The 13058-nt window shown below is 36.3% G+C and overlaps 1 pseudogene; it reads right to left on the reverse strand.

The window, feature by feature from the left end:
• Positions 1 to 1603: 1603 nt before the first annotated feature.
• Positions 1604 to 2296, reverse strand: LOC124501952 (60S ribosomal protein L23a-like; annotated as a pseudogene).
• Positions 2297 to 13058: the final 10762 nt, after the last annotated feature.

Here is a 13058-nt window from a genome sequence, read left to right on the forward strand (position 1 = left end):
CTTAAGTCTAAAGGTTTCATTTTAGTGTTGTGGTTTGTTTTTCTCTTCTTTCCTTGCGTATATTATAACCCAGAGTCAGTGTAGGATTAATTGACTTTGAATATATTCTGCAAGTCATAGAGTGTATTTGGATAGCACATAAGTGAATTGCTGAATAAGTTGCACTTCAAATTGACATTATCAATTTTGTTCTCAAATGTTAGTATCACCATTAAGATATATTTTAAAATGTATCTTTAATTAAAATACAAACTAATAGAGGGGAAACAGTGGATTGACAAAGAGTAATAAATCTAGGTGAAGGCAGGCAAGGAGACAAGAAAGAAACTAGAATGGGATGGTACACAAAAGAAAGGACAAAAGGGGCGCCTGGGTGGCGCAGTCAGTTGGGCGTCCGACTTCAGCCAGGTCACGATCTCGCGGTCCGGGAGTTCGAGCCCCGCGTCGGGCTCTGGGCTGATGGCTCAGAGCCTGGAGCCTGTTTCCGATTCTGTGTCTCCCTCTCTCTCTGCCCCTCCCCCGTTCATGCTCTGTCTCTCTCTGTCCCAAAAGTGAATAAACGTTGAAAAAATTTTTAAAAAAAACAAAAGAAAGGACAAAAAATATCTGAATTTGAACCCAAATATATCAATATTTACCAAAATTTTTCATTAAAAATTCCTTCTTTGGGTACCCCCCACTTATCAATGGATTTTTCATTCTGAGGTACAAGCGAGCTTCTAAACTATTTATGGCACAATTTTTTTTCCTTTTTAGTCTTTAGGTTCATTGCACCTATTTATAGAATATTATTTATTCTTCTATTTGCTGACCTTTTCATTCTAGAGATCTTTGGCAATGAGTCCTTTCCAAAACAATAAATCTGTATTGGATTTTATATCTCATTAGTTTTATCGGCAATATCTTAATGGACTTCTTATAACTTTGCTCTGTATCCTTTTTGTAATCTCTTGAATTCCATTTTCCTCAAAATCAAAATGTAATCTACTAACTTGAAGAATATAAAATTGCAGCTTGTCTACAAATGATTTTGCTGAAACACAGATCTTTGGAGTATTAATTCCATGTCAGTAATAGTATGCTTGAAACTGGGTTTCTATTAGGGCACACGAGTGGCTCAGTCTTTTGAGCATCTGACTGTTGATTTCAGCTGAGGTCATTATCCTAAGGTTGTGGGATCAAGCGCCATATCAAGCTCAGCACTGAGTGTGGAGTCTGCTCAAGATTCTCTCTCTCTCACCCTTCGCCCCTCTCCCCTGCTCGTACTCTCTCTCTCTCTCTCTCTCTCCTCTCTCAAGAATAAATACATAAATAAATAAGTAAATAAGTAAGTAAGTAAATAAATAAATAAATAAATATAAAAAGAACTGGATTTCTGTTAAACTGAAAAGCAAAAATCTATCTTCATTCTAATCTTATTTCTTCCATCTGTTTGGAGATTTATGATCATTTGCTTTTTTCCTTTATCCTCATGTCCCTTTGTAAAGCGAAGTTAGTAGGTTGCCCTTTGATACATTTACTTTTTAAAAACCTGTTTCAGAGACTTATTCTTTTTTTTTATGGTGGAAAAATGTATATTGATATGTAGCCAACTGGGCTTCGTTTAGATGATCCCGATTTGGTTAGCAACATCCCAAGCATCACAATCAGGAGTCAGTAGAACATACACCTCTTTCTCCCCACGGGGCCTAATCAGGGTGTTGACCTTGGCCACATCCATGTCATAAAGCTTCTTCACAGCCTGTTTGATCTGGTGCTTGTTGGCCTTGACATCCACAGTGAACTCAAGTGTGTTGTTGTCATCTAGTTTCTTTACACCCGACTCTGGAGTCAGGGGAATCTTGATGACAGCATGGTGGTCAAGCTTGTTTCCCCCGGGGGCACTCTTTCACGGATATTTGGGCTGCCTTTGGAGATACAGTGTTGTGGGCCATGGGAAGGTAGGTGACACGCAGATCTTCTTTTTTCTGTGACTCTGGGACCCCTTTCAGCATTGCTTTCTTGGCCTTCAAAGCCTCTGCTTTGGCTGTGGCTTTGGGAGGGGCAGGGGCTTCCTTCTTTGCTTTTGGCACCGTCTTCTTGAAAGGACTCAGACACTAATTCCTATAGTTCCTTTATATTCCTCTCTGTTATATCTTTGAAAATAGCTTTCCATTATATAGACAATAGAATAATATCAAAGATATATGTTTTATTTTCAAAACTAGTTACAAATGTTTCATGGGTGTACGTGGTTTTCAAAAATCAAATACTACCAAAAGATACGTCCGGAAAAAACAGTTCTGCTTACTGCCATTTTCAACTCTTGAGCCATTTCTTTTTTTTTTTTTTCCTTCTGCATTCCTAAATATGTGTATATATTGCCACCTGAAATTTATCAGTTTTATCATGATTTTTGGATTCTTTGATATGGTCTATCTCACTTTATTCCCCTTCCCCCATCACACCAATGGGGTCATAGTCAGGGCTAACATGGTCACTAGCTATAAATGTTGTTGGGATAAGTAGTGTACTACAACTTTTTTCTTACTCCTAGAACTTCAGTAGAACAGATGTATAGAGATACAGATATAGAGGTAAAAAAAAAAAAACAATAAAATAAAAGAAAGAGCAAGAAAAATACCATGAATTCAACTTTTTAACAAAAGGCAGAAACTGAGATAACTGTTTTGCTTTGTTTGTTGTTTAATTTTTAAATAATCTAAGATTCATTTGTCCTTTTGATGGAACACATATTCTAGCAATTCTGGTAACCGGTTCTTTGAATTACTTAGAATGTCAAAAAGGTTTTGAGGATAGAAAGTGGGTACAGATCTAGTAACTCACTCAGCAGAGAAAAGGAAGCTACAAATAAGGTCCGCCAAAGGAAAAACGTCCTTAGTTTTGCTCTCTGGAATGATTGATCATCCCTACATTTGTTCTTGAAGATCACTTGTGAGAAAGGCATGGGGGAGAATTTCTCTTAACATTAGCAACCCCTTCTTATTGTTACAGATTTGGGGACTCTGGGTAGAGTCTTATAAAAAAAAAATGTGTTTTTGGGCTCTGGGTTTATCAGCCCCAACATGGTAATCCTATAGGCAGATACCCAAAGCCAAGAAGCATATGATACCGTGAACCTTAGATCTTCACTCCAGTCTAGGAATTTGTATTACAGCAGTAGACTTCAGTATTCTGCCATTGCCCTAACTCAACTCTTCCAGTTCCATCTTGACTGCTCATTCAGTACAAGTCTGAAGCGCTGAGTTGAAAACAATATTCCCTTTTCCTCTATCTGTATCCCAGTATTCGTGCATATATTTTTCTTTGCATTAACATGCTTATAAATGCATCCAGTGAAAATATTAGTTTTATAGATATAGATATAGTGTGAGTGTGTGTATGTATATATGTTCACAGATACAGATATAGATATAGATATATTATATACTTCTGAACATCTTGGCAAAGGAAAAGTCCAGAAAGTTTTTATCTACAGAGTGTTTAAAAGAAAAGCAATCACATTTCTATTATACTTATCAACAGTTCTACCATATTTAGGATGGAACAATATCTTCCAAGTGGCAAAGACACCTGTTTTGTCAGTCATCTACTGACACAAAAATGCCACTCCAAAACAGAGTCTTGAAACAATACTGATTTATTTAGCTCATCAGCCTGCAAATTAGCCATTGAGGCTCAACTCTGTTCAGTGATTTTTCTGGTCTCAGTCAGGCTCATCCTTATGTATGGCTAATCTAGGGTGGCTTCCTATGGGATAACTGGGCTAGGTTGGTTCCAGACAATGGCTGCATACAAGAGCAATGAAACAAGGGCCTTTCAATATTCTGCTTGTGTTGTATTCACTAACATCCTATTTGCTGAAGCAAGTCATGTGACCCAAGCCCAGAATCAAGCCATAGATTCAGGGATGAGTAAAGAATCAGGGCCATTTTTGCAGTCTACCATACCTATAAACTCACAGATCTATATTTTATTCAAAATAAAACACATTTTCAAGCATTGAAGTACTATTTAATACTCATCATTTATCTTTAGGAAAGTTACTAGAAAATGTTTTATGACAAGAAAAATCACTCTAAGAAGAATAGAATACAACAAATAATGAAGAGGAAAAAATGAGTAAAACACTATTATCAAAATTCATTGATCTTTTTTAAAAAATCTGTATCTAAAAGTCCAAGTTGTATCAAAATGTAAGTTTGAAGACAGAAAGGAAGTGGAAGTGAAGTACAAAAGGAAGTAAAACATGTTAAACTTTTACTTTGTGATAAGGGTTTTATTCTAAATATTTTGAGAACAAAATGTATGTTTAGTATAATATATATCCAGCAGAGGAAAAAGGAGAACAAGGAAAACTTAATTATCCCATTTAAAGTCAGGATAGAAAAATAGGAAAAGTATACAGTGTAAAACATAAAATAAAATGATTTAAATAGCTAGAAACATAGCAGTAATGAAAATAAATATAAATAGATAAACTTTCTTATTATAACACTGACTATTAGGTAACATTTTTAAAAATCAAGGCAAGTTCTCTCTATAAATAAGAAACCAAATTGGTATAGAAAAGTTAAAAAATAAAAGGACAGGAAAAGAAAGAACATAAAAACGTTAATGTAAAGAAGAATGGCAAAGAATTTTAAAATCAAATAAGAATCAAAGAAAAAGTACTGGAAATTTACAGTAATAAAATTTTCAAACCTAAGATTAATATATATCATGAATATTTGTACACCTAATAACACAACTTCAATCTAAGCATAGCAAATTGATAGAACTTATAGGAGAATTTGAGAAGTTTACTATTAGTAGAACAGAGCTTAACTTCTCAAAATATCAAGCAGACAAAAACAGAGTTACTATAGAGAAAATTATTAACAACCAATATACTTGATTTAACAGTCATCCTTTCTTAAACACCAATGAAAGGAACATTTACAACAATTGATAAAATACTAGACCACAAATGAAATCTCAACAACTTCCAACAATTACTATTATTCAGTTTATATTAACCATGGTATGGAAAAAATGAGAAATCAGCCATTTGAAAGACACCATTCATTTGAAAGGACAAACATAATTAAGAAATCTATATACTTTTTAAAACTCCAAAGTTTTGATATAAGAAAAAAATTACAAAACACATATTGAATTTTTATGTCAATAACTATTGAAGTACTATTTAAAAATACATTGTTTTTAAAACAGTTGATATATTACACAAAGTTCATATAGAAGGCAAGTATTTAACAATTAATGTTCAAGTTTTTAAAGTTGATCAAGTTTTAAAGTTGATCAAGTTTATAAAGTCTTAAATAAATCCTCTGAACTCTATTAAATTCTTATAAATATTTACTATGCTCATGCAGACTGTCAGTTGTCAACATTTCCAAATTAATGGCCACCTCAATGTTCCCTTCCTGCATCATGTTCCCAGAAATATTATAAAAGATACCATAATATGATAATAAATATATAGCCATGCTCTAAAATTAAAAAAACTCTCAGCAGAACAGAAAATGTATGTGAGGAATTAACAAAATACCTGAAGCATTGAAGAGAGGGCTTGCATACTAGGTGCACAAAATTAGGTATATCTCTGGGATATATGAGCCATATCAAAGGTGCTATATGACTGGAAGTGATGGAAATAGGAAACTGATCCAGGATGTGGACTGGAAGTATTGCTCATTGGCCAAAAAAAAGGGGGGGGGGCAATTTTCTAACTTGATAAAGCATGTTTTTTTTTTCAAAATGCCTTAATGAAAATCATGCTTAATAATGAGATGTTAGAAGCATTTCAATTAAATGTTCAAGTAAATAAGACAAGTTTGGCTGCTCTTTGCACTACAATACATCATTGTATTAGAGATGCTGGCCCATGAAATAAGAGAGAAGAAATGAAAATGAAAGAGATGAAACTATTATTATTTGAAGTGATATTATCAATTTAGAAAATCAACTGAGAAATTTCAGTCTGGCAGAGGTGGTTAGACACAAGATCAACACAGAAGCTTCCATAGTTTTCAAAACACGATCAGTGTCTCGTTGAAAAACTTAATTTTTTTGAGGCGCTTAGGTGGCTCAGTGGGTAAGCGGCCAATTTCGGCTCAGGTCATGGTCTCACGCTTTGTAAGTCTGAGCCCCACATGGGCTCTCTGCTGTCAGCACATAGCCCACTTCAGATCATCTGTCCTATCTCTGCCCCTCCCCTGCTTGGTGTCTCTCTCTCTCTCTCTCTCTCTCTCTCTCTCTCTGTCAAAAATAAACATTAAAGAAAGAAAAGGGGCACCTGGGTGGCTCAGTCGTTAAGCATCCAACTTCAGCTCAGGTCATGATCTCATGCTTCATGAGTTTGAGCCCTGCGTCAGGCTCTGTGCCAACAGCTCAGAGCCTGGACCCTGCTTCAAATTCTATGTTTCCCTCTCTCTCTGCCCTTCCCCTGCTTTGTCTCTGTCTCTCTCTCTCTCTCTCTCTCTCTCTCTCTCTTAAAGACATATAAACATTTAAAAAACATTTTTGAAAGAAAAAAAAGATTTTTTTCAAAAATTTAACTCATAATAGTAATAAAAAGTACAACATACTTAGGCATAAACCCAACAATAAATTTCCAAGACCAGTACAGATAAAATTATAAGCTTACCAGAGACATTAAAGAAGGCTTGAATGGGGCGCCTGGGTGGCTCAGTCGGTTAAGTGTCCAACTTCAGCTCAGGTCACGATCTCACGGTCCATGAGTTCGAGCCCCACGTCGGGCTCTGGGCTGATGGCTCAGAGCCTGGAGCCTGCTTCTGATTCTGTGTCTCCCTCTCTCTCTCTGCCCCTCCCCTGTTCATGCTCTGTCTCTCTCTGTCTCAAAAATAAATAAACGTTAAAAAAATTTGTTTTTAAATAAAAAAAAAAGAAGGCTTGAATAAATGGAAATACAGGTTTATGTTAAAGAATGAGAAAACTCAATACATCTTACTAAATGTCTGTATATTAGTCCTTATAACATCCTTGATTGTCTTTTTACTCTACATAATCCCCATTAGGGAGAGTTATTCTTCAACCACCACACACTGGCCAATCGTTCAAAAACTTCTTACCTCCAGAGCTCTCTCTTCAGCTCATTAAATAAATATTTTTTGAGCACCCACTGTGTCTTGGCACTTGAAGAACCTACAAAGCATGTGTTAACTATACACCTGATATCTACATCTGGGTGTCCTCATATTTAATTTGTTCAAAGGGAAATGCATGAACGATTCCTAAATCAATTAGGATTAAGTTTGGTGGCAAAGAGAAATTTCTAAACAAGATGGAGGTTTACATTTCTTTCACATCAAAGATATCAGGAAGCAAGTATGTAGGGCACCTCACATAATTTCATCTTTCTAGTCCATCATCATCGGTGAATGGTTTCCATCCTTGTAGTTGCTTTTTTGCCCAAGATGGCTGCTAGACATCTAGTCATCACATCCACATTCTAGGCCAACTAGAAATGAAGGAGAAAGGGAAGAAGGGCAAAAGCTGTTTGAAATAACTTCCTCATAAATCCAATTCAATAGCTTCTCCTTAATGTCATTGCTCAGAATTTCATCACATAGCCACTTCTATTTGAAAGGAAGTCTAGTGGGGCGCCTGGGTGGCTCAGTTGGTTAAGCGGCCGACTTCGGCTCAGGTCATGAGTCTCGTGGTCATGAGTTCAAGCCCCGCGTTGGGCTCTGTGCTGACAGCTCAGAGCCTGGAGCCTGTTTCCGATTTTGTGTCTCCCTCTCTCTGACCCTACCCCGTTCATGCTCTGTCTCTCTCTGTCTCAAAAATAAATAAACGTTAAAAAAAATTTTTTTTAATGAAAGGAAGTCTAGAAAAATATGTTTATGGAGACCTCCAAAAAAATTAAGATTCCATTGATAAGAAAGAGAAAATTGGTGAAAATTTCTTCATGATGAGCCCACCTATTCCACCTTATAAAATTTTTCTTTTAGTAAAAGTTATGGCTGGGGCACCTGGGTGGCTCAGTCAGTTAAGCATCCAACTTCATCTCAGCTCATGACCTCTCTGTCTGTGAGTTTGAACCCCATGTCAGACTCTGTGCTGACAGCTCAGAGCCTGGAGCCTGCTTCAGATTCTGTGTCTCCCTCTCTCTCTGCCCCTCCCCTGCTTGCGCTCTCTCTCTCTCTCTCTCTCTCTCAAAAATGAATAAACATTAAAACAATTTTTTAATCTGGAAAATAGTAGTATTGTAAAAACACCTTGATCAGTGGAAAAGTGAGTGACCAAATAAACCTCAGCAACCCGCATATGTTACTTCCCTAAACACATAACAAGAATGATAAGTACACTCTAGTTTTCCCGTTGCCATAGAAGCTATTGGGAAAATATAATTAAAAAAAACAAATCTTCTGTCTTCTATCCTCTCTGCAAAGATAATAGAGAAAGAAAGCATTTTTATGGCATTAAACCAGAATGTGATACACATCACAAGCATTCAATTAAGAGATTGCAAACGGGAAGAAATCTCACTCTTTCACAGAGCTAAGCAGATAGAACTCATCATGTACATGTTTGCAAAATAATAACGAGCCCTCAAGTGAGAGAACTTGACAGCACAGTTTTTCATACATAGTTCATCCTAAACTTGCTTGGTAATTGAGGTGACCATCTGTGTTAACTAATTGGCTTTCTCCAAAGGAGAAACTACTTCTCATATATTTATGACAGGAGGTCATAAATGTTGCAACTTTGAGCCGGACACCCAAAGTTAAGCACATATCTCCACAGAAACTATAAGAGAGGAGTGATATCTCTCTTGACGTGACATTTCAAAGTTATGGCTCCTTTTCCTAGATCCTTGAAAAAGATCTTCTTGGTTCACAAGGCTGACAAAAGTCCTACCTCGTCCTCCAAAGGATTTATATACATCTCAAAGAGAAGAGAAGGTACTTAATGTTACAATTTTCTAAAGTCAATACTCTAAGGAAAAGGAACCGAGGGAAATCTCTTCCTTTGTTTTCAACAAGGAGAACTAAGCTTCTTGTTTTTAATTTTCACTTGTCTTCATAGAATCTAGGATCTTTCAAGATTTTTCAACGAAATGCTGCTGGCATTTTGAGTGGAATGATTCTAGCCAACATAGATCTGCCGGATATAACGCAGAATAGGTCTTAGGCAATAAATACTTGGAGACCCCAAGTTATTGAAATAGCATGAGATTTCTCCCAACACCTAGCCAGATGCTTCCATCATGTAAAGTGCCATCCCGGTTAGGAACCACTGTTAGGTCCCTTCTCTTCTCTGCCTCTGAGGTCATGTAGTATCACTCTTTGGCAAGTATACACAAGCCATCCATCTCGGAGGTACCAGGGACTCTCCCATCAGATCCATCAATGCAAAATTGCTAAATATCCTGAATCCTCAGGAAGACACATTCTATAAATGATGTGTTTAAAACACCCAGCGTGTCTTTTAAAGGAAGTGCTCTTCGACAACGGAGTTGTTCTCAAAAGTACACTAAAGACTCCTTCCCAGGGGAAGTCTATTTTACTAAAAGAAACTCCTCCATAGCCCAGAGCCCAAACCTTAACTCCATTAACTGGAAATAGACCAAAAGGGAGTAACTCTTCCCTGACTGATTGCTAAAGCCAGAGGGCAGAGAATTGTTTGTCTTAGGAGGAAAGACTCCTTTTGGAGCATAAGGTGATGTATAGAAATGGACACTTACATGTGTATAAACAATTCTTGCACACTGTTAGATAATCTCTCATTTTTGCAGAGTAAATCATATATTTCCCCCACAAAAGTCCTTGAGCTCTGTGATTCACCCTGACATATTACAAGTTTATTCAACTAGGCACTTTGTTCACAGGTCTCAGGGTCTCAAGAATATTGGCCTGTTTGGAAAAGCATCCCCCAAACAAACAACTTTTAAAAGATTTAACTGAAAACATAAAAGATTTGTGGATAAACATGTAAAAAAAAGTGTTCAAATTGACAGTTTTTTGTGTGTATGAATTACATGAGAGGGTTTTTTGTGTGTGAAAAGTATTTATTGACATGAAAAGATATGTGAGACACACGGTTGACTCATATTACAAAGTCGAATGCACATCATGATGCTATTTTTTACAATATGTAGAAGTCCAAAAGTCTGAAAGTGTATGTGCTAAAATGAACTTGTCTCCTACCTCCAGTCCCTAAATGTTGTGTGAACTTAAGACAGTCACTTGACTGCCCTAAACTTGTTTTTTCATCTAAAATAGAAGCAAAGAAAGGATAAAATCAGAAAATGTCATAAGGTCATTAGCTTTGGAACCAATTTGTATGGAAGCATGTTGTAACCTTCCACTCCCCTTTTGGTGACCAGCACAGGCCTATTAGGGTAGGCTCAGTGAATGTTGCATTACAGTTATCTTCTTTGGATGGAATGGATGCAATTTGTGTAGGCTATTTTACGTTAAACAAGATACTACAGTCAAAAGCCACTGTGCAGTACGTGACACATAGATAGTCCAAAAACTTTAGTTATTATTGTCATCATTATTATTGATCTTATGATTACATGACCCATAAAAATCAATAAGATGGAAATTATCACAGAATTTTAATATTGGAAACAATACTGAAAGCCAGATGTCTTAGACTAATCCTTAAAATAAAAGGTAGCTTAGGGGCACCTAGGTGGCTCAGGTAGTTAAGCATCTGACTTCGACTCAGGTCATAATCTCTCATTTCCTTAGTTCATGTCCCCCAGTCAGACTCTGCTGACAGCTCAGAGCCTGGAGCCTGTTTCCGATTTTGTGTCTCCCTCTCTCTCTGCCCCTCCCCTGCTCATGCTCTGTCTCTTTCTCTCTTTCTCAAAAACAAATAAACATTTAAAAAATAATAAAATAAAAAGCAGCTTAATTAAAATCTAATAGCTGATGATCTAAAAAGAAAAATAACAACAAAAAATTAAACACATTATCTAATGTCATTCTTCCTGAATTCAAGACTTAAATGACTTGACTTGGAGTCAAAGATTTTAATAAGAATTAAAATCTATAATCCTATATATAAGATTTTTTTAAGTCACAAAAATAAAAGCAACTAATATCTATAATCAGAAATAATTCCTGGGCAGGGGTGCTTGGGTGGCTCAGTCAGTTGAGCGTTAAGACTCATGATTTTGGCTCAGGTCATGATCTCGTGATTTGTGAGTTCGAGCCCCATATCTACACTGTTAGTGCAGAGCCTGCTTGGGATTCTCTCTCCCTCTCTCTCTGCCTCTCTCTCTCTCTCTCTCTCTCTTTCTCTTTCTCTTTAAAAATAAATAAATAAAGTTTAATAAAGAAATGAAGAAATAATTCCTGGGTAAGTACCCCAAGACTGCCATATCCACAGGCCTACCTTCCCTTGGAACAATGAACAGCTTCCCCACACGCTTTGGAATGATGTGTTTCCAAGATGCAGAAGGCACGAGCAATCTGCTAATGAGATTCAGCAGGTTGAATTTTGCTTCCCCTATTTGGACTCTGCTCACGTTCTTAGCTGTTGATCAGTTTCCAGAAGAGGGGGGAAAAAAAAGTATGATGGATAAATTCAGACAAAATAAAATAATCATAGAATTCAATAACCCCAGTGAGCAGTGTTCATCTAACAGAACAAGGTAAAAAAGTTGAATCTCTAGGCAGAATAAGAAAAAAAGACATAAGCCCAGTTTACCCCAAATAATTGTTAGTAAATGTTATAAAAAGTGGTCTTTCTCTGTAGCTGCCCTAGGGCTTTAATAACTGCAAATGGAGTCACTGAATTAAGTTTCCAAGGAGAATTAATGCATCATTTTGTGACCCATAAAACCATACCAAAACTCACTTAGAGATTCTACTAAGAAAGAAATAATTACTTGCAGGATATGGAGTTATTTGAAGAATCAAATCACTGTAGCCATCACAAAAATTTCCACAGGCTTTGTCAATAGAGAACCCTTCAAATCCTTTAAAAACCTTATGAATACTGTAACAGCTCTAATGAACAAAAAAGAGGTTTTCCGATTCTGCCAAAAGTGTCACTATGAACAATGGAGAGAGAAGAATGCATTTTTCCAGGGAAGAGGAAAGAATTATAATAAAATGATAAAGATGACAGTGATAATATCTACTGAACGACAGTGATAATAGCTACTGAATAACTACCATATGCAAGGCATTGTGTTCACATTATTTTAATTCCCACAAAAGCCCTAATGTGATAAACATTATTTGTCCCCATTTTTTCTGAAGGAAATGCCAACTCATATATAGCAACCATTTTAGTTAGACTAAGTAATACTATCTGTTTTGATAAATAACCCCCAAATCCCTGTAGCTTAACACAATAAAAGTGATTATCAAACTCACGAGCCAGGAGATCATGACCTGAGCGGAAGTCGGACGCTTAACTGACTGAGCCACCCGGGCACCCCACATCTTTATCTTTTAAATATCAGGTTAGGTTCCCTTTCTCTCATTCCCCTTCCTCTTTTTATGTAAGAATTTAACATTTTTTATTTCCCTTACATGTAGAAAGTTCATGGAGATCCAAACACATTTTCTGAGTTTACTTAAGAAACAACATTGCATTGTTTGCATCTTAATGTTCTACACAGTTAAAATGGGACAGTTTTGTGAATGGAAAATTGGATGGATGGAAAATTTCTCTAATTTTGTTGTGATTACTGAAAATAAACTTATCGTATACATGTCTGTCTAAATAAACGCCCTGAAGAACAACATTTTTGTCTTGTCTTGGCAGTGGACTTACATTAGTCATTCAGCTCATGGCCATGTGATTCGGAAGTGATCCATATTTTGTTGTACTTTGATATGAACACCCAAACTGCCTAATGATTTTTTATTTTCTAATTATTATTTTTCCCTTTACAAAAGTAATGTACGCTTATTAGAGAAAATGTAGAAATGATGAGAAAAAATGGAGAAAATGTATGGTGATGGTCCATTTCATTTATTTCTGACTTTTGCTTTGATAAACGATGTTGAGACGAGTATCTGTGGAGATAAATATTTGTGTTGCTTCATTGATTAATTTCTTAG

Source organism: Lynx rufus, unplaced genomic scaffold (genome assembly GCF_022079265.1).
Source record: "Lynx rufus isolate CCGP_SWC_20201006 ecotype Redwood Valley unplaced genomic scaffold, mLynRuf1.p SCAF_7, whole genome shotgun sequence".
NCBI classification, from domain to species: Eukaryota; Metazoa; Chordata; class Mammalia; order Carnivora; family Felidae; genus Lynx; species Lynx rufus.